Source organism: Rhipicephalus sanguineus, chromosome 9 (genome assembly GCF_013339695.2).
Source record: "Rhipicephalus sanguineus isolate Rsan-2018 chromosome 9, BIME_Rsan_1.4, whole genome shotgun sequence".
Taxonomy (NCBI): Eukaryota; Metazoa; Arthropoda; class Arachnida; order Ixodida; family Ixodidae; genus Rhipicephalus; species Rhipicephalus sanguineus.
This window is the reverse complement of record NC_051184.2, coordinates 39847483-39873739: the sequence shown is the minus strand read 5'-3', so window position 1 is coordinate 39873739 and position 26257 is coordinate 39847483.

Sequence of the window (26257 nt, the reverse complement as noted above, 5' to 3'; positions counted from 1 at the left end):
AACAATATATTCAATTTGCTTCCAGCATAAATTTGTATAATTCTGAGCTCGCGTAAAGTATCTCGCCTTTGTTCTCGCCGAACTCTTTTGTTACTACGAACAAAGCTGCTTCGGAAGCCTAACATTGAAACTTGGCGTTGACAGCTAGATAAGTACACCAATTGAATAATAGCTGTACGAATTTCTGCATACGGATCGACTTGTCCGTATGCTGTGTTGACTTAACAACTGTGCGAGGAACACAAACAACACCGTTTATAGTTCCACCCGGCATGGAAGTTTTTCAAACGAAGCTTGTGTTTAGAAAAAGTTTATTTCACCAGAGGACGCTACTAACACTTGGGTACAGTGTCGTAATCAAGGACAGTAACATATACAAATGTCTAAGCACTATATACATGAAACATTTTTACACAGATGTCCAAACTTCCACAGGACGTCTTCAACACATGCTACTGTGGGCTAACACACACATACAACAATCTTATTTTCACATAATATGCATGTCTTCTTGAACATACAAGCACATACGTTTGTGTGCGCCGTTTCCAAATAATTTATGCTCTCTCGATCGTGGGTTTGTCGGGGATCAGCCGTTTCTGATATGGCAGTCTGATCTTTTATTGAGGGTCGCTTGTCGTTTCACGTTGCCTTGCCACATTTCACTGTTGCCTGGGTATGAACCACGTGACCTTCATTGTTGCCTGCAGTAAGTGAAGTGTTGCGCTGCTAAAACGTGGATGAAGGTCCAATCCCCGGCATGGAGGGTGGAAAAGTAAGGAGGGTGCATTGCGCAATGAGAAAGAAAGAAAGAAAGAAAGAAAGAAAGAAAGAAAGAAAGAAAGAAAGAAAGAAAGAAAGAAAGAAAGAAAGAAAGAAAGAAAGAAAGAAAGAAAGAAAGAAAGAAAGAAAGAAAGAAAGAAAGAAAGGAAGGACTCCTGCAATTTTTGTTCTTTCTTTGGTCAGGCGAAAAAATTCGGCAGATCCCACGTACCGTGGGAATCGATGTTATGCGAAGCTCGCGAAGGAAGGTGACTGTGACGCAATTTTTCACATTGAGCGAAACGTTACGGAACGACGCTAGAGAAATGTGCAAATGGCATACGCACACACATATCTTGAAGATGCGCACATGTGTTATATAACCAGTTGTTTCCAATTGCTTAACAATGCCAACAGCAACACAAGTGTTACCAACACCAGACGCAGTAAGCTGATATGTAGTGCTTATATTCTTCAATACTGGATAGCGCGAATTCGAATAGGACAACGAAGGAACGCAGGTGCACAGGACAGGCGCTACTCGCCAACTAAGCTTTATTCAGAAAAGTGTCCTTAGATATATACACAGCCGAGTGGTACGCGCAGGAGCACTGCACGTACGTTACAGTCACTGTTGCAGTTGTTAGAGTTGCGTTACAGTTGTTATGCTTAACTTATCCGTTACGATGGAGAACGCACGCACATTTCACGAACCCGTGTGGATGTGTTGAAAGGGTTCTTGGCAGTTCTTGAATAAGGTCGTCATCACCGTGATCAGTGAGCACCAGCAGCTGGACAGGACTTGTTATCGGATCCGTTCGTGATCGCGGCTACGAACGGTTAAGTGTAGCGAAGTGCGAGGTATAGTAGAGCTGGTGGAAACCGCGGATGGCTTTTACAAGCATTGATATATGCTACACCTCCTCTCTTGGACGTGGCACCGAGGTCTTGTGATGCCCTGTCCACATCCAAGCCGTCTTTCATGCCGTCTAAGAACCAGACGTTGTTGGGTTTTGATAAATCAATGCTGAAGTCACCGGTAGTCATGAGGAACGTGGTCCACTCGGCAAAGTTATCGTAGGGCGCATTGACCACACTTTTTTGCGTAATCCACGTGCTCGACGTTACGAACCACGTGGACGAGTGGATGGTAGCCTAGCGTCTTCCAGGGGTGCTCTGTCTTCAGCTGCCTAACTTTCCTTCCGTCGGCCGCTGTGGTGTAGTGGTTACGGTGCTCGGCTGCTGACCCAAAGGTCACGGGTTTGATCCCGGCCGCGGTGGTTGCATTTCGATGGAGGCGAAATGCTCGAAGCCCGTGTACTGTGCGATGCCAGTGCACGTTAAAGAAACCCGATGGTCAAAATTTCCGGATCCCTTCACTACTGCGTCTCTCATAATCATATCGTGGTTTTGGGACATAAAACCCCAACAATTACTATTATTATCACTTTCATTCCGTGTTAATGTGTATGTCCGCGGTTACTGCTTTGACTGAGACTCCTGTAAAACCTGTGGCACATACCCGCATAACACGATCTCTGTTATGAGGGTATGTGCCACACGTGACTGAGGGAAAGGGGTTCATGACGTACGCGACTCGTATTTTGCGTTATTCATGTCATCACCAGTGAATCGTGTTCGTCATACACTCATCCAATGCTATGCAAATTTTGGTTATATTGCAATCTATGGAGACGACCGGGAGAGCGCCCAGACGTAGGCGGCTAGATAGAGAGAGAGATACGTAGATAGAAACGACCAAAGTGCCTAAGGTTCGCTAAGAAATGATTCGCATTTAAAAAAACAGCATTATATAGCGTCAGCTGTTGCTGTCTGCGTCAGAAAACAATAACACCAGGCTTCACGGCGCAGTGAATACAATGTTGCAACTACATCGTCTCCGTTTTCTTCATTTTACTAAGGAATGCTTTATGTCTTCAAGAAAAGCTTCGCGAAGGTGGCTTTCGTCTCAGGCGTTAGTGGTAGCCTGCTCTGAGGAGAACTTTCGTAATAGTGTCGCAGGTGGCTGATGAGAGGCGAATATAGCGTCCCCGGCTCGAGACAAAGCGCATAATTGTTGCAGTGATAGTGTGAGCTTTTTTTTTTTGGCATTGCTCCTTCCGAGATTCTCGGCACGTGGTGGAGTGACAGGTTGGTATTGCGATCTTGATACACCTGGCCTCACATTACTTCTGCGCGAAGGAGCCTGCGTGCTCAAATTTATTTAGCGATGTCCCGTCAAAGCGCCCCTGTCACTCCAAGTTATTCATCTCAGTGTCGAGATTAGCGCAGAATAAGAAATGTCCTGTAAAAGTTTTGCGAAACTCTTGGGAATGTCCTAATCATGACTTACAGGCGCATATCAGCCGTTGAGCTTTTCCAGTACTCATCAAAGAACTTCTTTCTCTCTCCTATTGAGGCTAACGGCACGTGTATGCAGGTGTGCGGTTCGCTTCCCTGACCAAGCCAAGTCGATGAACAAATCGTGAAGTTGAAAAGCCCAGGTCGAAGAAATGTTTTTTTTTTTCGTTATTTCACCTAAGGATGATCATGCCTGTGCATCAAGAGGCGCAAATTTCACGTCAGGTGTTAGCATTTTTCTGCATAGCTGAGGGTATCTCAGCCTCGAATATCCCCTGCAAAGCTTCGACGGCAGAAATAGGCAAAAAAAAAAACCCGCGCAATGGCGACGGGCAAGCCTCAATCCCCACAACCTCTATAAAAGATGTCAGAGCACGTGAATGATGTTACGCGGTGAAGGTTGTGTAATGATAGATGCCAGACGAGGGAAGAGAGTGCCGCCATTTGCATTGCTTTGACAGCTGTCACTGTGCTAGTCTTGGAACACGCCCATCCTAATAAAATGGGGAGGTAAGAGAAAAACGACAGCACATATGCTCTAGCACAAGTGCATTAAACGCTAAAGTTATTTGTAAGGACCCACTCAGGCCTTTACAAAGTCTACGGAGGCAGCAGCGGGGCTCTCCGATTCGGCAATATTATAAAGAAACGAAGTTTACCACATGTGACATATAAAGTGGCTCACTATCATTCATTGGCCTAGGGGAATGGGTAGCGAAAAAATTCAGAAATCGCGAAATTGGCGGAAAAGTGTTTTTCACGCCCAAAATTTGTATACATTTTTTCAGGCGAACATTTTTTTTTTCAGAAAACTAACTTCGAAACCATTATTCTGGACTTAATGCCTAGGTACACAGCAAACGTACTGAAAATTTGAAATAATGACCGGGACCTCGTGTCCGTTCTTATCGGGACACATCCTACTACTTGCTCCGCTGTGGGAGAACGATAAGCTGTCGCTCAACTATTTGTTTTGAAAGAAATGGTAGGCGACCTAGAGTATGCCCACACCATTCGACACATAACTTTTACATTAAGCGGTCGCTTCATGTTTTTGGGGAGAAATGGTGGGCGAGCTTTTGGATTAAGCGGTTGCTCCACCATTGTTGTCTTTGGGGAGAAATGGTAGGTGACCTAGGGTATGCTCCCACCTTGCGTATTGGCCGTATCGCAGCGCTGCTCACACCATTCGACACAAAGCTTTTCGATTAAGCGGTCGCTTCGCTATGTCTTGGGGTAGAAATGGTAGGCGTCCTGAGTGTGCTCACACAGCTACAATTGCCCATCCTTCGACGATAAGGAGCGTTTTAGAATGTGGGCGCTCTACGTTCCAACACTACTTCAAAGGAAGTCACTGCTGCCAGCGGAGCCATCGACACGTACGTCTCGTCTTCTATGCCTTATCTCGCAGCCCGCGCAAATGCACAAAGCGCACAAGCTGTTTACTTCGCTTTCCTTCTTTTCAAATTGTGCTGAACCGCAAACAATTGCATAAAATGGGTAAATCATTGAACAAGGTGCAGGACGTTTAAACAAATTGATCCATGAATATAAAATCACTTGGCCGAAACAACATATGCCCGTACTTCAAAAGATGTTGCGGCATTCTTCAGCGACTCGTTTACGTCACCACGGGGTTTCGAGATCGAGAGCAAGGGATGTGTTGCAAAAAGAAAAAACCGGTGAGGGGCGAATCATGTAGGGAAGGGTGTTTCAGCTCCACTAACGTGAAACCTGGGGAGGGGCGAAGCATGCAGTGTGCGCCAGTGTTTCCCACAGCAAAAGTTACAGCAGAAATCAAATGCTGTCAATCATCATAGTCATTCGCCAAAGTGGTCTAGTTAGAGTGTACTAGAACTGTTGAGTGGCGTGAACGCGCCTCGCCGCCTGACGCCTTCCGCGTCGACCGTAGCGGCGGCGCTGCAGCCGCTCAGTACTGAAGGCGCGCTGCGCCGCGCGCAAACTGCTGGGCCCGTCGGCGGCACCCGGCTAACCCGGCACTGTTACTGATGCGGCTTTCGTTGCGTGTCTGTCATGATTAAGCGTAGGTCTTGTTGTCGTAAGCCTTGAGGAACGAAACTTCAAAGCTTTGAATGGATGCTTCTTTCATATATGCCTTTGAGAGATACTGCAAGTTATTTCTTGTAGCCGAAGCGACTGCTGGAAGGTACGCAAAATATAAAAATGAAAAAGGGCTGATAGGAACACTGAAGATTCACGATCTCGGTGTAATTTAGCCGAACTCATTGCTGGGCTAGTTAGTACATTACTCTCACTTAACTGGACGCCGAACGAGCGCCAGAAGAAACAGAGAGAGGAAACAGAAAGGGCGTGCCTTATTATGATTTCTTGTCTTAATCCTTTCTGCTGGTGGTGATTCGTCGTCTAATTTATTCAGAGTAACTCAGCTGCTCTATTGGAATTTACCTGTGCTCAGAAAGCTCTGTACTAATATCCCGCTGAAAGCTTGCCGAACATTTGCCGCGCGTTGGCGAAGCTGTGTGTACGTTGCGTACCTTTACAAATGCGCTGTGTAAATGTGACTTTTTCGAGATTACGAGGGCTCAAATGTATCGGAAGTCAAACCTAACTGTACCGGGTACAAATAACGGTCGTCCTCAGGGGCGTTGCACAAATATTATTAACGGGGCCGGGCGGGGAGGTGTGACTTTACTGTCCGTATTTGTGCGTATATAACATAACATCGCGAAGCGTAGAGCACCACCGCCCCACCTGGTCGTGCTATACGCTTCGCGATGTTATGTTATAACCTAGATTTAGGTGCACGTTCAACGGACATAAAGAGAAACAATGAATTGGTTTAGATTGAGAAAGTGTGCTCGGAGAACTCTTGTGCAGTTTATTTCACCACCATAGGTTTATTATTAGAGGAGAAAACCAAGTTCAAAATTTCATTTTTAAGTTTCGCGCCGAACTTTGTAATTCGTGACGTAAAAAACTTCAAAGAGAATTTAACGTATTTTGGCGCCACTGGCTCGACGAAATTTCCACAAACTCGTTATGTCAAGTCTCTGTCCCCCTCAGAGGACAACGTACTTCGATTTAACCGATATGGAACTACGCAGGCCCAAGCAGGCGCCGTCAAAAATATGTGACGTCACGGCAAATGGTGCGGGAATTCCAAGGTGGCGTCGCCACCTGTATTTTTTTTTTGCGCGTTTTCTCGCTTATTAAGTGTCTTCGCGCAGAAAGCGTGGTGTTTTTGGTATCGTGGAAGACTACTTTACTAATGCGAGAAAAATCGTTTTGCTCTTTAGTGTCCCTTTTAAGAACCCAAGGTGGTCGAAGTTTACAGAGCCCTGTACTACGGCGCCTCTTACAATCATATCGTCGTTTCGGGACGCAGAACCTCATCAGTTAATATAATTATTACTCTTACGGGTGTGTGTGTCCAAGGAAAAACCTCGGTCTGAGGAAGCCATGAAGCCTAGTTTCAAATGCGAAGCCTTTCTTAGCGAACCCAAGTCACTTTGAGCGTTTCTATCTATCTATCTATCTATCTATCTATCTATCTATCTATCTATCTATCTATCTATCTATCTATCTATCTATCTATCTATCTATCTATCTATCTATCTATCTATCTATTTTCATTATTTATTTTCGGTGAAACACCATGTCTCACTCCAATTTCGGGGGAGGAGGGGGCCTACCCCCCCCCCTTCCCTCCCTACGGGCCTGCTATCTATCTATCTGGCCACCTGCGTCTGGGTGCTCTCGTTCATAGAGGACTCTGGCACTGCGATCGTTCAACCACCATGGGAATGATGGTAGGGTCCCTAGAATATTGGCTAGTCTGCCGTCCGCGGAGGAGAGCGAGCACGCTTACCGAATGATGCGGGTGGTGGCGCTTCGAGCAGTCCTCATGCTGGGGAGCGGCGCTCCGCCGACCAGCTGCGTGTCGCCGAAGCGCGGGCGCACGTTCAGCATAGTTCAGCTAGACCATTTCTTGCAATATTTTTTTTTTGCTGCAGCGTAATTGTGCCCATGGCAAATACTAACCGGTTCGATTAACAAGTTCTCACGTGCTTTCGTGCGCAAAGGCTTGCTTTGCCGAGGCACATGTATCAATGGAATGCATGGTAGTACGTGTGTAGGTTGTTTCTCAGGTGGAACGGCACCAACTGACATTGAAAGAACCAGTTTACTTTTTTTTTTCAAATATTTTATTGGCATGAGCATCAAAAAAAAACTAAAACAGGGAAACGAAAGTGGTAATGAAAGCAAATAAATATGAAGAGTTGCACAGGTAGGGAAATTATTTACATCTTCTCATTTTCAAATGATTCAGCTGCTCTTTTTTTGTTGTTCTCTCATTGTTAGTGGGCCTTCACAAAAAACCGCAGCCGTAGAAGAATGTAAAACTTCACTATTTGGCAAGTAATTTGCTGTGCATGCTCTGTGAATGTTAGTGCAGGCAGTGGTACCCACGTAATGAAATCGGCAAAGTCGAGAATGCTTTGCTCGTCTAGCACACTATTTAATGAGAACTAACAGACAATAATGCCGGGGAAACTATACGGGATGTTATTTGCAGTAATTAGGATATAAATGTGAAGAAAAGTCCCTGCCGGCGGCAAGTTATCTTTTCGTCCACTTTACTTTCTTCACATTTATATCCTAATTACTACAAATAACATCCCGTACACTTTCCATGGCATTATTGTCTGTTAGAATTCTCATTAAATAGTGTGTTTCACACACACACACAAAAAACGAGCCCCTAAGATCGAGTCATCTTCTTTGCTCGTGTAGCTTATTTACGCTGAAAAATGTCGTGAAGCTGTTCTCAAGGGCGGTTATAATATCCTTAAGAGAGCCCGAAGGGTACATCAAACCTCAATTGTGGAAATTTGGTGTGGATTCAGAAGAATGATCCACAGCACCGCGCTTTTCCACAGAGAGCAGCAATGTACACTCATTACAGGAAGTCTTCCTCAGGATCTTTCTTACTGTGTACCCTGCCACACCATAAATAAGCATTTCATGGCTTTTTGCCGTCACAGAAGACGCGTGGTCCGACGAACTGATATTGCGCAAAGCGCTTGCAGTGCATGTTGAGCATCACCAAACATTCCTCCATCAATCCAGTACAGCAATCTTGCTTTCCGTTTGTACCTCAGGAAGAGCAGCCGGAGCAGTGATAACTTCTGGGGCACAATTTCCTGATTTATGTGGTTTTGCAATGTTATAAAATGCTAGCGAACTATCACTAAAAATGCTGCTGCAGTCGGATTGTCATTCGTTCCCGGCCCCAGATTGATCAGGTGAGGTCCACGTAGTCCAGCAAACACGCCGTTGCAGTTGTGGTCGTAGTGACACAACGGACAATCCGCAGCACTACAACACAACACAACGAACAAGCAGGCGAGAGCAATGAGCGGGTGACATTCCGAAAGCGCGCAGCGCCCCCTGCGGAGTCATTTAGAAAGCGTCAACCCCTCCCCATACGGTGCGCCATGCGGACGGTAGACTAGCCAGTATTCAAGGGACCATAATGATGGGTAGTACACGGATTTGCCTAGTCTTCGCACTTGCGGGCTTCGAACGCACTTGTGGCTTTATTTATTGCTGTGTTTCGATTTTCTTTCGGATAGAAGAATTGATTGTTGTGACCTCCGTAACCAGACTTGAACTGGTGAGCCTAAAAAAAATTACAGTGTTGAAGTACAACTGCTGACTTTTGCTGAACTTCGTTCTGCGACAAAGCGGATGCAGGCGACGCGGAGCCGAACGGAGCCGAAAGAACAAAGTTTAGACAAATCCGTGTACTACCCATCATTCTCATTCTGGCTGAAGCGCCATGCGTTGCACCTCCCATAGACACTAGCGCCAGAGTTCCCTCTAGTAAGTATTGTAGGAAACTCTATGCTCTCGTCATCGCCTCCTTAACTTGGTGTGGACCAAAACTGGCATGGGTGAGTAAGAGGATTTGACGAACATGACTCTCTGGTGATGACATAAAAAAAAAATTCAGTTTCGTCTCAAGATCGAAGCAATGAAGGCGATACCAAGGAATTGGAATGTCACGGGAAGAACGGCAAGCTGCTAGAAACTTCCTGCGCGCTCCTCGGGCACAAATGACGCCTTTTCCACTCGCATACGTCGTCAATCCCTTTCCTCCAGACACGTGTTGCACATACTCGTTTACCACGGGCCGTGGTGTACGGGTATGCGCCACAGGTGACTGACAGTTTATATCTACCCAAGAACGGCGAGATCAGACATTGGTAATTTAAATGCGAGAGCGTTAACAAAAACCGACATCGGCAGCCTTGAACCGACGAATGCTAAGAGCAAAAATCAGGATCCCAGCAGGAATCGAACCCAAGCATTCTGCGTGGAAGTCAGGTATTCTAGACCTGGGCCACAGAGCCGCACAAATCTTGAAGCTGCTTTGGAAAAACACGCTATGCAGGCGTAATGTCGGTACAACGTCAATTATTGTGGTGCTGGCTATCTTATTTTATAACAAAGCAATAAACACTACATTTGTACTTCTACGATACAGGCGTCATGTCAGGTTAACGTCTGGTTCCAGTGTGGGCTCCACTGTTATAGCATTCTAATAAACATTACATTTGTATTCCTTCGATTCAACAAGCTATATCCAAGCGTTGCTCGACCCCGGAGCAATACTATAGCGAAAGTTCGAAAGTTACATATGAAATTCACAGGATCCCATTGTAAAGTGCACCTCGTTTCTATAATACGGACGTATGTGCTCTAACTTGAGTGCTGACGTTACGTCGGACCAAAAGTTGCCCTCGTAACGCTTGGCTCAAATCCAAAGAGAGGGAGAGAGAGATGAAGAGGATGACCGGGAGGTTAACCAGATATTAGCATCCTCTCTGCTACCCAGCACCCGGCCTTTCTGAACGACTGTAACCAGAACGCCCTTCTTTTGAGTGTTGTTGATTTTTATCCTGTGTGTGTGTGTGTGTGTGTGTGCGCGTGCGTGTGTGCGTGTGTGTGCGTGTGTGCGTGTGTGTGTGTGTGTGTGTGTGCGTGTGTGTGTGTGTGTGTGTGTGTGTGTGTGTGTGTGTGTGTGTGTGTGTGTGTGTGTGTGTGTGTGTGTGTGTGTGTGTGTGTGTGTGTGTGTGTGTGTGCGCGCGCATTTCCACCCCCACCCCGCTTCTTTCTCTGTATCCCTCTTTACAAACTATTTATTGCTTAAAGCAAAAAAATGCAGCGTAGAACTACTTGCTGTCTGCTTCGCATGAAACCGATTCCGACAAGGCGTGGGATCTGCCGAATTTTTTTAAAGAAGTAATGTCCAAAGGAGGAAGGGTGGAGGATGGGGGGTGGAGATCATATTTTTTCGTGCACATGTGCATAGAATGACAGCGAACAACTTAAGAGTAATATGCACATTGCTATGAGAGAGGCATGCGCAGCCATCTCGAGAGTATACAATATAGAACGAAAACACTTGTATGTAAATATGTGTGTTTGTGGGCGTTTGTGTGCGTGTGCGTGCGTGCGTGTGTGTGTGTGTGTGTGTGTGTGCGTGCGTGCGTGTGTGTGTGTGTGTGTGTGTGTGTGCGTGCGTGCGTGCGTGTGTGTGTGTGTGTGTGTGTGTGTGTGTGTGTGTTTAGAACACAAAGTAAACGATTCGAAGTGTGCTGTACACAAGGTTGTTTAAACAAATCACGCCATCTCCCGCTAAAGGGGAGCATGAGGCGATGCGAAGCAGCGTTTCGGCATGTCGAGCCCGCTTTTCAGAGGGGAAGTGGAGGGGAAGTGGAGAGGGAGAGTGGAGAGGGAGAGTGGAGAGGGAATGGAGAGGCGGATGGGAGAGGGGAAGGGGAGAGGGAGAAATTAGAGGGGAGTGGAGAGGGGAAAGGGGAAGGGTAGAGGAGGTGTGTGGAGAGGGATTGCGCATGAACTTAACTCCGCTATAAGATGAAAAGAATTGCTGGAGTGGAAATTACGCCTCAAGAGTCGGGCCTCGCCCCCGAAGATAGCGGCCGCAGCCGCCATGTTAGCAGGGGCATGATAAAACGTTATCGAGCGCTCAAAGGAAAAAAGAACGTTTTTCTTACACACCCTACGATTTTAATATGGGACCATTTTTAGGACAGATTCTGTTCAACGTGCGTCTTTGTTTTACTGGTTCTCTTAAGAAGCCTCAAATTCTTGGCGAATTTAATTGGTGATCAAGTCATCAATACTTATATTTACACGTTACTTTTATTTTTATTTTATAATTAACCTAGCCTTTACGTTAACAGAGCAAAACCACTTGAACTCTACGCGGGCACCACATGAAAAGGGCGTGTTATTGAGATTAAGAGGGGCAAATGCTGGGTTGACTTTGGCAGGTACTGCGTTGCGAGAGCTTCCCCTATAGAATTTTTTAACCTCTTTGGCTGAACACTACTATGTTACAGCTGTATGCCGCTGTTCCTAAAGTGGGTGCAATGCAGTTATGTATGTGCGTGTGTAACTTTTACAGCGAAAGCTATTATGAGGTCACAACATCCGATTTCGGCGGCGTAGTTGTCCGCTACCGCCGGTGTCCGTAGCCCATATCGCGCGAAAAAAAAAAAAAAACAATGAGAAAGCAGTCTCTAGAATCGAATGGGATTTGAACCCGGGCCCTCTACGTGGCAGTCGAGTATTCCACCACAAAGCCACGCTGGTGCTTGAAACTGCTTCGCAAAAATGCCTTATACAGGCATCATGTTAGGCAAGGAATCGCGTTAACATATGCGGTATAGCTTGGTAGAAGAGTAAAATAACAACCAGGCTCTACACAGTGCGAATTCCGTAATGAGTGGGTCATTTATTACTGCCAACTTATTACAAAAGACTCAGTAATAGTCCTACATCGTCATCAGTCACAGCACAAACAAAGTACACATAATGCTTTACAGATGTATAGCGCGTACCACGCTTCTCCGCAGAATGACGAAAAATGGCATAGTGGGCAGGGCGTCGGAACGAAATGTTTTTCGTTTCGGTTTTAGTTTCGTTCCACCGCAAATAGTTCCGTTCCGTTTCTGTTCCGGAACGAAAAAAAAAATTCCGTAACGGTTCGTAACGGTTTTTTTATGGAAAATTTTCAAGCTAATGTAATCATAAAAAAAACATTTAATTTGTGATGTAGTTACTTGTCTTTCTCCTAAGAAAGCGGGGATAAGGGTAAAACACGTTCTTCAGAGGAGCGGAAGTAACTGTACGATGAATTCCTACCAACTAGCACAAACCAGTATACCCTTCAAGTCATAGTATTTATTTTTTCCAAATTCAATTACGATTTTTAGTGGGCTCAATGCTTTGTGTCAAGGGAGTGAGCACGATATCAGATGCAGCACGTCATTGAGTGTACTCTATGATGCGCGAGACCGCTGTTCTGATAAAAAGATCGCCAAGCCTGCGCGGAATGCGCAGCACTGTCACAGCGAAAGTTGGAAGAGCGGACTTTGTAGAGGCCGTTGTAGAGTCTCTTGAAACAACTGTTACAAGTACACATGCACGGTACCCACTGCGCCATAAATCATCGTAATTTTTCTGAAGTAGCGAAGTTCCCACTATGTCATTTTTCGTCATTCTTCGGAGAATCGTGGTAGCCGCTAAACATCTGTAAGGCATTATGTGCGCTTTGTGCTGTGGCTGATGACGATGAAGAATTATGGCTGAGCACTTTGTAGTGGGTGGGAAGCATTAAACCACACACTCTGCGAAATTAGCATTGTGTGATGGCTGGTTGTCGTTTTACTCTTCTGCCACGCTGTATTACATATGTTAACACGATTCCTTGCCCGACATGACGCCTGTATAGCGTATTTTTCCGAAGGAGTTATAAGCACCAGCGTGGCACTGTGGTTGAAGACTCCACTGCCACGCAGGGGGCGCTGGTTAAAATCCCATCCGATCCTATAAATTTGTTTCTCATTTAATTTTTTTCTTATTTCACGCGATAGTGGTCACGGACACGGGCGGCGGCGGACAACTATGGTGCCAAAATCAGCTGTTGTGATCGCATAAGAGCCTTCGCTGTAACAAACTTCAGCGCCGACAATGCCCTCTACACTTTGGCCTGCGTGACAGGCCCGCAAAAGTCGACTTGCGTTAATATAAACATCTCTGGGTGCCACTGTTTTCGTTTTTCGCACAATTTCAACACATCTTTGCTTCGGAATTCCTGCCTGAGGTACGCGCTTATACTGTACCCTGAGATCTGCTCACATTGCATGAGCTCAGTTGTTCTGGACTGCGATGTTTTCTCGTGAACCGAAAAACGATTGAAAAAATTTCGGATTCACTCCGGAACGAAATAATATATAAAGTTTCGGTTACGTTTTCGTTCCGGTCAAAAATATCGTTTTTTTTTTCGTTTTTCGTTTTCTGTTTTCGTTCCGTTCCGACACCCTGATAGTGGGTGCTTTCCTACTTCATAAAAAATTAGTATGATTTATGACGTAGTGGGTACCTTGCATGTGTACTCGTATTAGTTGCCTCAGGAGAGCCACGCCGGTGCCTGCAACTCCTTCTCAAAAAGAACCTATACAGTCCCTACCCTAGCGTGGTAGAAGAGTAAAATAACAACCAACGTCACACAGTGCGAATTGCGCAACGCGTCGGTCGTTCGATGCTTCTAACCCATTACAAAAGACTCAGTAATAGTTCTACATCGTCATCAGCCACAGCACAAACAAAGTGCACATAATGCCTTACAGATGTGTAGCGGGTACCACGGTTCTCTGCAAAATGACGAAAAATTGCATAGTGGGTGCTTCCCTAAATCATGAAAATTACGTTGATTTATGGCGTAGTGGTTACCTTGCATGTTTACTTGTTTTAGCTGCCCCAAGCGACTCTCCAACGTGCTCTAGAAAGATCGCTGTTCCAGCTTTCGCTGTGACTGTGCTGCGTGTTCCGCGCAGGGCTGGTGTTTTTATTGTGATAGTAATTATATGGACACTCTCAACGGGTCGCCGTCATATTCCGTATATTTATATGTAAGTATAGATATAAAAAAGCCACAAAGAAAAATAAATCAGAAGAAGAAAAGTTCGAAGCATGCCACCGGCATTCAATCCGGTTACCTTCCGCTCCATAGTGTGCAGCGTTTTACAACTCTACCACATGCCATTTTTTTTTCTTTATTGCCTATATACATACATACACGCGTCATCCAGCACGCTAACGGCGAGCTATTTAGATACACTATTTACCGCTGACGGTACGCAGAACCCGGAGGTGCTTCGGCGTGTTCACCTGCGAGATGACGCGAAGGGCTCGCTTTAAAGTTCGTCGCTCCCAACACTCCTAGATTTCTTTCAGTTTCAAAACTGTCCTAGATGCGCGCACTAAAAAGTGGCACATTTCTGTACCCGCTAGCGATGTGGAACGCCGAGAAAACAATGCGTCGAACGCCACCACCCGGCTCAAAACGCCGACTGGATGCTCGACGCGCCTCACGGTAACACAAACCCAGCGAGCCGTTGGTTCCGACGTGCTGTCGGAACAGATATTACGCGAAGCAGGCGGCGTGCAAGACACGCAAGGAATGATATTCTCGTCGTGATATTTCATTCGTGTTCGCCATACACTCATGTTGTGCTATGCAAAGTGCGGTGTATATAACGCCAACCACACGCAGGTGGTTAGACCATGATTTACGTGACCTGCGTGTCACAATCTTCATTTTCTCACGTCTCTTTTATGTTCGTCATACGCTAATGTCATGCTGTGCAAATTTTGTTATATATTAAGTTAACGAAAAGGCTACGGCAGCACTAAAACGATGGTAATAAGCCGGCTCGTCGAGGTAATAATGCGTCGAGCGCCACAGTTTTCAAATAAAATATTTAAGAGCATTGGGTTGTGCATAGTCGACACTTTCAGCGTGCTGCTCAAAGAAGTAACAACTGTGACAGTTGTTAGTTCGCGCTCGTCCTGTGTATACCTGTGCGTTCTTTTCGAGCGTCCTTCTTTGTGTTTTAGCAGCGCGCTGCAAGTATCGAGCTTGACAGTTAGTTCGCGGTCGTCCTTTGCGTGCGTGTTCTTCTCGTGCGTCATTTGTGCTTGAGCGCTTACTTAATAAATTTTCGAGCTGTTTGCTGATCTGCGTGCGACATTCCAAAACGATACTAGTATCGCATTCAATGCTTCGCCCGTGCGGCGAAACTGTGATCTTCTTTAGAACAAAAGCCGTCTCTGAGAAGATATTCTGCTTAAAAGTGGTGAAAGAGGCTTGACTTTATATACGCTTTGACGAAAATGTATCGAAGAAGCGACGTTTCCGGAAGTTTCCCGCACATTTCTGTTTGTAAAATCCCCGTAGATGTGCTAGTTACTGAAGCTGTTCAAAGCGGAAATTCGCGGTGAAACACAAATTTCCGACTCGGCCATCTCAAGGCAACAAATTACGCCTTCAGGCACTTCCCTCTATTAAACAAACGAATTAGTTTCTTGCATTCTTTTGGTAATTTTAAATAAATAAAAAAATTATTCTTTCGGACGTTTTCGTTCGCGGTCGGGCTCCTTCGTCTTTTACATGCTAACAGCGCCTCCTCTAGAAAGATGCCTGCGACGTCGCACGGTTTCCCATGGGGACGGGAGGTTTCTCGTAGTTCAATGCTTTTTCCGCAAGGAGCGCTCGCAGCTGACACTACTACTTCCGCTGGATTCGGAAGTGACGCCATCGCAGCCGGCGGCACGACCGTTTGGCCGCTTTGGCAAGCATTGCCTCCGGGATGGCCGTAGGCAGTGCTTTAATCTCAGAGGCTGCAAGATTTAAAGCGACCGCAGCGGCGAGCGCTCGCAGCCGACACTGTTTGGGGGAGCGGAGGAGGAGAGAACAGGAGAGGGCCGGGAACCAGCTCTTCGGCTCACGTCGCAGGCATCTTTCTAGAGGAGGCATTGATGCTAATAGTGGCATGCGCGCGCTGCCGCGCGAGAGTTCTGCGCTACCCGAAGTACTAGAGTAGCCAGAGTTGCGCCTCTGTTTTCCACGTACAGCTCCGCTGCCATTCGCCAAGCGTGGTCACATGGAACTCCGAATTGCTGCAGGGAAGCCGACCTGGTGCAGCGCCGTTCCTCCGTTTGTCCTCGTCCGTTGCTGCACCATCGCCATGAGCGCATCGCATATTTTGGTGTGTGGTGGGTCTCACGCGGCAGCTTTTCCGTGGACGTGTTATTATTATTCGCCGTGAAGCGCTTGTGTTCATCTTTGGTGCCTGACACTTGCTTTCCTAACATGACAGGGCACCGTACTGCAGGATTCCAAGTCATAGTGAAAAGGCATTTTTCTTCGTACCGTGTGCGCAGTAGTGATGCAGAACTATCGGTGAATTGACTATCGATAGTATCGATAGTTTTTTTTTAAACTATCGATAGTGTACACAAACTATCGATAGTACTACTATCGACAAACTATCGATAGTGCAATCGGTAGTACCATGGTTAATATTGCTAGCGATATTACTGCCACGCGGGTTCATTGCTTTGTTTTGATGTATTCGGTTTTCACCCCAAAGGCTATTAGCAACGTTTGACGCAGACCGCGACGTAATGTTTGAGAAGCTTCACGATTGTTTGAGATCATTCTGTTAAGATTATGCGCCGCAGGTGAATAAAATTTGTTCGAGAGCTTAGGCGAGCACCAGCGAAAACGCTGGAAGGTTCGATGACTGATGTATAAAAGACGACGCTTTCCACCGATGATCAGATTACTCGACGGCCGACGACTGTTCTCGCCGATATCAGTGCGCAGCCTGTATCGCTTGTATTTTGAGTTTTGATTTTCTGGGCACAAGGTTGCCCAAATAAAGAGCTCCGTATTTCCCAGTCTCGTTGCAGCTTTCTTCACCGTGACAACCAAGTGACAATACTATCGATAGTGGTGGGAATAATGATGCTGTTGGGGGCTGGCCATATTGCCAAAATATTTGCGATAGCCTACTACAGCTTCGCTTAATTTATGAGCAATTCTTGGCGAAAGAAATAAATTGTTTCCGCAGTGAAAATGGCGGCATATGTCCATCAGTAATTCAATAAATTCACATCCAAAGGCAACAGTTACACCTTACACTTAACAAACTTGGTGCATGATATTTTTTTTAAATCTTGAAATCATAAAATGCAATATAAACTTGAAGCCGCGTAGTTCCACTGCAACGCCTTCCTTTCCGCTACAGCTGAACAGCTGCCGGCTCCCCTATGTACCACGCGCACGGGGAACCAAGTTTATTCTTCAATGAGTTCGTGCTGTTGATTTTATACTATCGATAGCACCATCCAATTTTTTACTATCGATAGCGCTATCGATAGTATTTTTTACCATCGATAGTTCGATAGTGACTCAGCTATCGATAATATCGATAGTACCATCGATAGTTCTGCATCACTAGTGCGCAGTCAGGACTCCGACGGCGACTGCAGTGGTTTTTGCGCATGGGACGAGGGATGCCAGCGTCGAGAAATGCCATTGAATACGCGAGACGCCCGAAGAACGGCATTTTCATTTGTGCTCTGTGTAGCATGCTGTCTGGTTGTATAATTTAAAGATTCTTTAAAGACTCGTGAAGTAACGTGTGCGCCATTGTGTGACCTGCTATCGTTTATGTAGCGCCTACGACTGCACACTTTTAAGTGTGCAGAATTTTATTGCGGCTGTCGCGCAGTAACGCCGCTCACGTGTTCGTCATCGCAGAAGCGTCTGAGGTGTATCACTTTCAGTGTTTCTCCTTTGCAACACGAAACGCCAAATAAAACAAAGAATTTCTCGATAGGGGAAAGGCTCGAATTTATTTATTTGGTTTCTTCTCCATACTTCATAATTTAACTCTACTTGCATGACTAATGCAGTTATCTCTGCAATAGTTTATGACTTATTTATGACTTTTTTGATGTTCCCGGGGCACTCATCGGTGGCAACCCAGTAGGTTTCGTTCAGAAAGGAAGAGAGAGAGAGAGAAATCCAGTTTTTTTCCCGCAAGCGATTTCCTAAATACTCTTTATCAGCGGAGTTCGCAGACCACCTAAGGCTTGCGCAAATGCACGAGCTATATGCTTCGGTCTGTACTGGAAATGCCCAGCTGCAACACCTGACGTGAAGCGGCTAGATGCGATGAAAAGTGACTACATTTACGAGGCTCCGTGTCTTCTTTAGCCATATAAATTAGCCTGACACTTAAGAACACGTTCTATGGAAGTACTTTGATATTAGCACAAATGATGCCATTCAGAACCGCGCTTACACGTTTTGCGCCATTGTGCGCTTTTTTTTTTTTTTTTGCTTTGCGCACTAACAACAAAGCGAAGCACAGAGCGCGCTTTACAGGGGCTTCCGTAACACGCCGCGCCGTTACGCTGCGGGAGTGCTTCAAATGAATGAATTAATTAAACTTTTATTTCAGGCAAGGGGACGCCTCTCGGCCACAGTTAGGGTTTATGTGCGAAAGAGGCTCGGGAGAGGGTATTTATTTATTTCAATACTGCCAGTCTCACTTGGAGACCAAGGCAGGTGGGCATACAAATAACAACGTGAGCATGAACATATTACACATATTGCAGAATACAATTGCGTTTCATACACAGAAATGTTGTTATCTCTAATACAACATTAATATTTACAACTCAACAGTGAAACTTAATACAATCTAATGCAACATAAAAAAAGTCATGCAGACAACAAAAGAACACATTGCATAAACATTAAACATTTTTTTTCATGGTTAGGGCTTATTTTCTATCGCGTAACAAAAGGTTGACGGTGATTCAATGCTTGCTATTGTTGGGTCAAGGCGGTTCCACTCCCTAACTGCAGTAGGAAAAAATGAGTATTTAAATGTGTTGGAGTTGCAGAAGTATTCATCTAACGTTTTATCGTGTTTATTACGTGATATCCGGGACCTAGAGAAGTTGATGTAATTTGAAGAATTTATGTTGAAGCGGTTGTGCAGAAGGTTATGCATAAATTTTAAACGAGCTTGTTTTGCCCTAACTGTCAGTGTGTCTACACCGGATGATGCCAGAAGTTCAGTGGGCGAGTCAGTACGTTTGTATTTGTTACGAATAAACCGTATCGCTTTTCTTTGAACTTTTTCTAGTTGATTTATGTTAGTGATATTGTGAGGGAACCAAACAGTGTTAGCGTATTCTAGTACTGGCCGCACAAAGGTTGTATAGCTGAGGAGTTTGATATGGGTGGGAGCAGACTTCAGGGACCTTTTAAGAAAGAACAACTTACGGGTGGCTTTTGAGGAGATGTTGGTAATGTGTATGTTCCACCTGAGGTCGGATGTAAGAGTCAGTCCGAGGTATTTGTGTTGATGAACTTTAGCTAGTTTAGTGTCACTAAGTGAGTAAGTAAATTCTGATGGGTTCTTCTTTCTTGTCACCGTCATTGACACAGATTTGCTAGTGTTGATAGACATTTGCCATTGTTCGCACCAGGTATTTATCACGTTAAGTTGTCTGTTTAGGGTGAGGTGGTCTTCGTAACACATTATTTCTTGATAGATAATGCAGTCATCCGCGAAAAGTTTTATGTTGCATTCAGTGTTAGTGACGATGTCATTAATATAAATTAAAAACAGTAAGGGCCCTAAGACCGAGCCCTGTGGTACACCAGATGAGATGGGAATAATATCGGATGACGCTTCATCGAGATAAACAAATTGCGAACGCTGGGATAAAAAATCGCCGATCCAAGCTGAAATGTTTCCAGCGCCAATTATTGCCTCCAGTTTTGCAATTAACTTGTTGTGACACACGCGATCAAACGCTTTGCTGAAGTCTAGGAATATAATATCTGTTTGGCCGCGATTGTCAATCGTCCGTGCGAGGTCGTGAACAACTTCCGTTAATTGCGTTACTGTTGACATCCCGCGTCTAAAACCGTGCTGGTTAGGTGATAGTATGCGATTTTCTTCCAGATATACTGTCAGGTGTTTTAAAATTATATGCTCTAGGATCTTGCATGATGTACTGGTAAGAGAAATGGGTCGGTAGTTTGAAGGAGAGTTTGTGTCGCCTGATTTATGAATTGGTATCACCTTTGCTTGCCTCCAGTCGTTTGGCACACGTGCAGTTGAAAGTGAAATGCGATATATAATGCCAAGGTATCTGCTGCACCATTCTGCATATCGCTTTTTATCGAGTATTTTTATCGAGTATTGTTGGGCGAACAGCGCCAGTATAAAACTTGAATCATTTCTTGTCATTTCATCCTATGCGTAGAATTGTATCCGTCTTCTGTAAATGTTCAATCCAGTCGCACTCTTTCTTTTTTCTTTTTTTTTCTTTTTTACGCCACTCGAAACAGGCAATTTTGACTACCGTAATTCGCGAATGCTTTTTGTCCGTCATCATTAGACCGCAGTGCATTTCCTAAGGTTCTTACGTTGCCGCGTAGCAGGTGTTCGATGTTCGATCTTAATTACATGAAAGCTGATAAACTCGAAATGCGGTGGTGTAGATCTGATCCGCATAATTCATGACAGTTTGGGCATCGAGTACAAGTGTTTGGAATCGCATGTCTGGCTTCTATCCATTTGTCAAGTTCATGTGGTGTGTATGCTCCATTGGCAACACACTTAAACGGACTCACTCGCCAGCAAGAGATGTTTCTGAACTTGATGGAAAAGAATGGTAGCAAACAGCACACACTGTAAGCAGTCAGGACTGTTTCCGGCAGCACTACGGTGGGTAAGATACCTGCGTGGTAAAGTGCCGCGATGCGGTTTGTGCTCAAGAGCGAATTTTGCAGCTGTGTTACGACTCGTTAATGGCCGCGTAGCTGCAAGGTGTGTCGCACGCGCTTCGGCACGTCAATTTCAGCGCACGCTTGCTACAGGACGGAGAGGTAATTCAGATAGGTAAGTCAGAACGCGGGGTACACACCTCTTGCCGCTGCGTAGCGTTTTTAATCAATGATAGTGCGTAGTGTCAGACTAGTTTTACGCTTAATTTCACCGGTAGCACAGTTTCTAAGCATACACGAAAGTGATCAGAAGGTCGTAAGTCCGGAAAAGATTTTTCTTCATTTGTGGGATTCCTGGCATCTATACGAGCCGAGAATACTGTCGCAGAAGCTTGTACGATAAATTTCACGCAGTAGTTTGTCTGGTTTCGTGTGTTTAGCTACGATAGTTCAGAGAGGGAAAAAGAAATTTTTATTGAAAAAAAAAAGCAATCCTCCTGTGGAGTAGTTCAGAAACGCTTTTGGTTGCTGCCGTTGTGGAGGATCCTGAGGTCACCGACGAAGCAGGTAATAACTATTCAGGGACGTTGATAGTATTCCCTAGGTGTTAATGTCGCGTGAGCAAAAATGTCTTCGGTGTCGCAACTTGCGACTTATGTGTAGGCGCTGTTGATAAAAAAAAATAAATGGAAGCACGATGGAGATGGTGCCGATGGAGATAGGACAGGCATGTGCCGATATCGTAAATCAAAGGTGGCCTCGGCGGTGGCACGTGCAATCACTGGAGAGTAAGGCACTAAGGCTCCTTAGCGGAACCATGCATGTGGACGCGGGTACCTGCTCGTATGCAAACACGCACGCACGTGACGGGAAATCGCCGCGGTTCCATGCGGGAAAGGTACTATGGCACTGGAGGTAAGCAAGCCTCGAGGCACAATATTCTCACTGCCGCTTCTCCGTCTTCGTTAAGAAAGAAAGACGATCCGCTTTCCACGCGGAGCTAGATTCTCTTCGCTTCTAGCCAAGCGTTCACGTCCCACTAAATTCTGTGCAGCGCCGTGTTAGCCAAAGATTGAACTGCAGTGAAGGTAACTCTAGTCGCTAAATGTCGTTGGAGCTTCAGGTCGAGTTACAAGTATATTTCTGGCAAGGCAAAAGTACTTGGAGTGATGCGGAAAGTGGCATCAAAGCCACTTCAATGCAGCTTGACATTTGTGCACTGAAACGAGCATACAGCGGAATAAAAATATAAAATGCTGGGGTTTTACGTCACAAAACTACGATATGACTATGAGAGACGCCGTAGTGGAGAACTCCGGAAATTTAGATCACCTGGGGTTCTTTATTGTGCACCTAAATCTAAGTACACGGGCCTCTAGCATGTGCCTCCACCTAAATCCTGACCCGAAAGTCGCGGAATCCCGTGACCTTTGGGTCAGCAGTCGAACACCATAACAACTACACCACCGTTGCGCGTGCTGGGGTGTAATAGTATTCGGAAGGTCAAGTATGGACCGTCATATGAACTCGAGCTTATTATCCAAATCTGTAAATAATTCTAAACTAACAAATTCAGTAGAAGAAGATAGAGTGTCGTAAAGTAGTGTTTTGGGCTTGTTGGTATGACATCATGATGCTTATAGCCCATACGAACACGAGGATGAAGGAGGACGTGACACGTACAGTATTGTAACGCTGAAGAGATGTCAGTGTGTAGCGCTCAACTGCAGTGGTTCCTGTCGTCACTAACTAGTTATAGTGAAGGCAGTGTTACGCCATTAACAGATAGTTAAAACCTGGGTACGGCAAACAGGTGTCCCGCCTGAAACGTAGCATTCTTGCTGTTTTACGCAGTGTAATCTCCATCCCAGCAGAGACAACAGTGCACACAATAATTTGGGTAGGTGCACCATGGGCAACCACACCTCAGGCAAGAGAAGAGAATGCGTGATCGAGAGAGCGGAATATACAATAGATGACAAAGTGGCGTGGGGGAACATGCTTCTCGTGCATTACCGCATGTGGATATTTACGCGACACATCAGTCTTAAAGGGGCCCTGCAACACTTTTCGAGCATGCTCAAAAAGCGCTGCCGATCGGTAGTCGAGGCTCCCGAGAACACGCGAGCCAAATATTATAGCGATGCGCACGGCCTGGAATTTACAATAAATTCTCAAAGTCAGCTGAAAATCGCTCCCTCTTCTCTCGACAAATGATGTATTAGTCCGCAAAATATGACGCGATTGTCGGCAGTTCCACCATTGGCTGATGTTATAATCACGATAACACCCTCATTATTACTTTCGTTGTTAATTTTGAGTTCAATAAGTAGATAATATGTATGTTTATATTCTGTTATGACGTTAAAAACACCGAACAAACATTAATATTAGCACTTCCGGTCTCACCGACAGCTCGTCTGCTCGTAGTTGCGTGGTTCCGTTTTCTTCGCCATGCGCAGTGCCGAAAACGTGAATATTTCTGTGCTTTTGACCATCGCCGGTTGCCGTTGAGAGTGGCAGCCGTTCGAGTGTTGCCTCGTCAGCTGGGAACTGCATCGTCGGCACGTTCTCACGACCGACCGAGGCAGCCGTGCAGCATGTCTCCGATAACAATGCTGGCGTCCGGTAATGGCGGCGCTTCGGGGTCGTCTGCCAGTGCCGTCTTACGAGGCGGTGTATCGGAGTATGGGCCGAAACCGATCTCAGCTGTCATTCGTTCCAAACGAGCGCGCAGGTTTGCTTCCATGGTTGGCAGAGCGATGAAAACACTACGGCGTTCGAGGTGCACACCCAACATTACCAAACCGACGCGCAGTTTTCAAGCACGCGCGATACACATCGGCTCCGCTCGACGAGAACGACGCAAGCCGACCGGAAGTGGCGGCACAGACCACATGGTTGCGCCCAGACGTCAGAGAGAAAAAAATGAAGAAAAAATTTCCGCCGGCGCTCTTGGGCGGAGCCTCGCTCGTCTGCGCTCCCTCCCTCGAGTCGCTGCCTAGCTCTCCGCGCGCTCGCGGCGTTGAGTTGAGGGAGAAAGCTGCGGAACGTGATCTCTATAATTTGGTAACACCACTTAGACTTGACGGATTCGAAAAATTTTTGCGGCATATGACTCGTGAAGAGTCATACGTCAATAATGAGACTGTTCCAATATAACTAAGAAAGGTGTTGCAGGGCCCCTTTAATGATCACCGTAGCGAAACACAAAGGGTAGTTTGGTGCTACGCCGTAACACCAGAAATAAGTAGAACGAATAGCACGGCTCTGTGAAAGTATACGAAAACGAGACAAAAGGCGTGTTTCATTCATTCCGTATGCGTCCATCTGCGTTGCGCAGTCATTGCGACGTCCACAGGAAACAGAGCTCGCCGGGGCCACCTTAATCAGAGCGATCTCTGTGCAGTCAAAACCAAATAGAATAGACCTATTTAAGGCAGTTGTTTTCACAATCGAGTTTTACTGACCAATCCACACGCAAATAAATAAAGGTAGACGACTCAATAACTTGACCGAGATAGGATGAAAAAGCTGTATCGTCCACGTCGCTCTTCACTCTAGCATTTAAAATGCCTTGCCACTTTCATTACGTCGCTTCCGGGTCGTACTTAAGTAAATGGGAGCAGGACGACGATGGGCCCTCGGGCCACACTAGATGGCCCGACACTATTGTGCTTCGACGACCCCTCTGGCACAGCCCACTGTGCGAAGCTGTAGCTCCGGTTGGGAGCTACGCAGAGAAGCCTCCCGTTACTCCTTGTGTTCTGACCCTTGGCACGAGGGTTTGGCTTTGTTCGAGCAATTGAGAAAGATTTGATTAAGGTCGGCCCTTGTGCTAGGACGCAAGTTGCAGTTTAACTTTCAAAAACAGCAACCAGCTATGGTAAGCCAAAAAACTTAATCCTGTTCCGTCGGACAGCTAAGCTTTAAAGATGATGGTGACTTTCGATACATAAAAAGTCGTAATCATCATTTCGTTTTATTTATTTGAAGAACAGCATCATCGTCATCATTTGGATCATGGTCATCACCATAATTTTGTTTTATTAACTTCTTTAATCACTTCCCCCCTCTGGTCACGTGACCTCCGTGACGCCTACTACTACTACTACTACTACTACTACTACTACTACTACTACTACTACTACTACTACTACTACTACTGCTGCTGCTGCTGCTGCTGCTGCTGCTGCTGCTGCTGCTGCTGCTGCTGCTGCTGCTGCTGCTGCTGCTACGACGACGACGACGACGACGACGACGACGACGACGACGACGGCGGCGGCGGCGGCGGCGGCGGCGGCGGCACGGGGTGGACTAAAAGAACTTCCCTCTAAACGAGCGCAATTGATCATGGGAGAAACAAAGTCTCCGAAACATATATATTAATTTTACGATATGCACGAACAGAAAAACGATGCCGTGGAGACGAGACGCAGCTTCAAAAGCAGGCCATCTTCAGGTGCTCGGTAAACGAGTAAGAAGGAAAGAACTACAAGGAGTGATGGTGGATAGCCAGCGAGTGGTGCGTGCGAAGTTTTAGGGATACATGGTAGCGACGCCGATTATGGTGCTTAGAAAGTGCGTGCGTTATCCACTGGGGAACAAACTTTAGAAAGTCGTAGCCGACAAGGGCGTTGGAAGGGATTATACAAAATAAATCTGTCATTGTTGTGATCAAACGCGCAGTTTGCTTGCACAATGTTCAATACGGTATTAGACTTTCTGTCTAGAACAAAATGCCGCCCTAATTACGGCTCCTAAGGTATGCTGCCGAGGGGGGAGGCGGTGAAGAGAGAGAGAGAGGATGAGGAGGCGCGACTCCATTGTATAAATGTTAGAACGGGGCGAGGCTGAGTTCCAACAGCCCAAGTAACTGACGCATCCGACGCTTAGTCATTTGTGCCTTAGAAATAAGCAGACTGTTCTTGTGCCGCTTTTAATAAGTTCTTTTCATTCACTCAGCGTTCTTTTTCTTATCTCATGTCGTGGTTTCTAATATTTGCAGCCTGTCCCTCACCTCAAGCGCAGGCTCGCGCTCGGCTCTCTCGATATCGCGAAAGCCGACCGCGAAACGCGTTGAGTTTTACATATAAGAACAACCGACATTTTACCGTAGCTTCCACAGCGTTGCACGCTTTGATTGAAACGCGGTCCGTACAGTGACAGCCACGCTGCCTCTATATATTAAGTGCCCCAAATAAAGATCAAAACGAACTCGCCGTCAACGTCGTCACTTCCACTTCGATTCGCAAACTTCGTTGGTCCGCAGCGCCGGCCATGGTACACTGTCGGAATCGCATAACGCCGAAGGGTGAGACAGTGAGGAGGGGTAGGTGGTTGGGAAGAGTGGCGGGGAGAGTAGAAATAATCGTAGAAGTACATTTACAGCGCAAACGCAAAGACGCACCACAAAGAAAGAAATGACACGCACAAGCGCTGACTATCAACTGA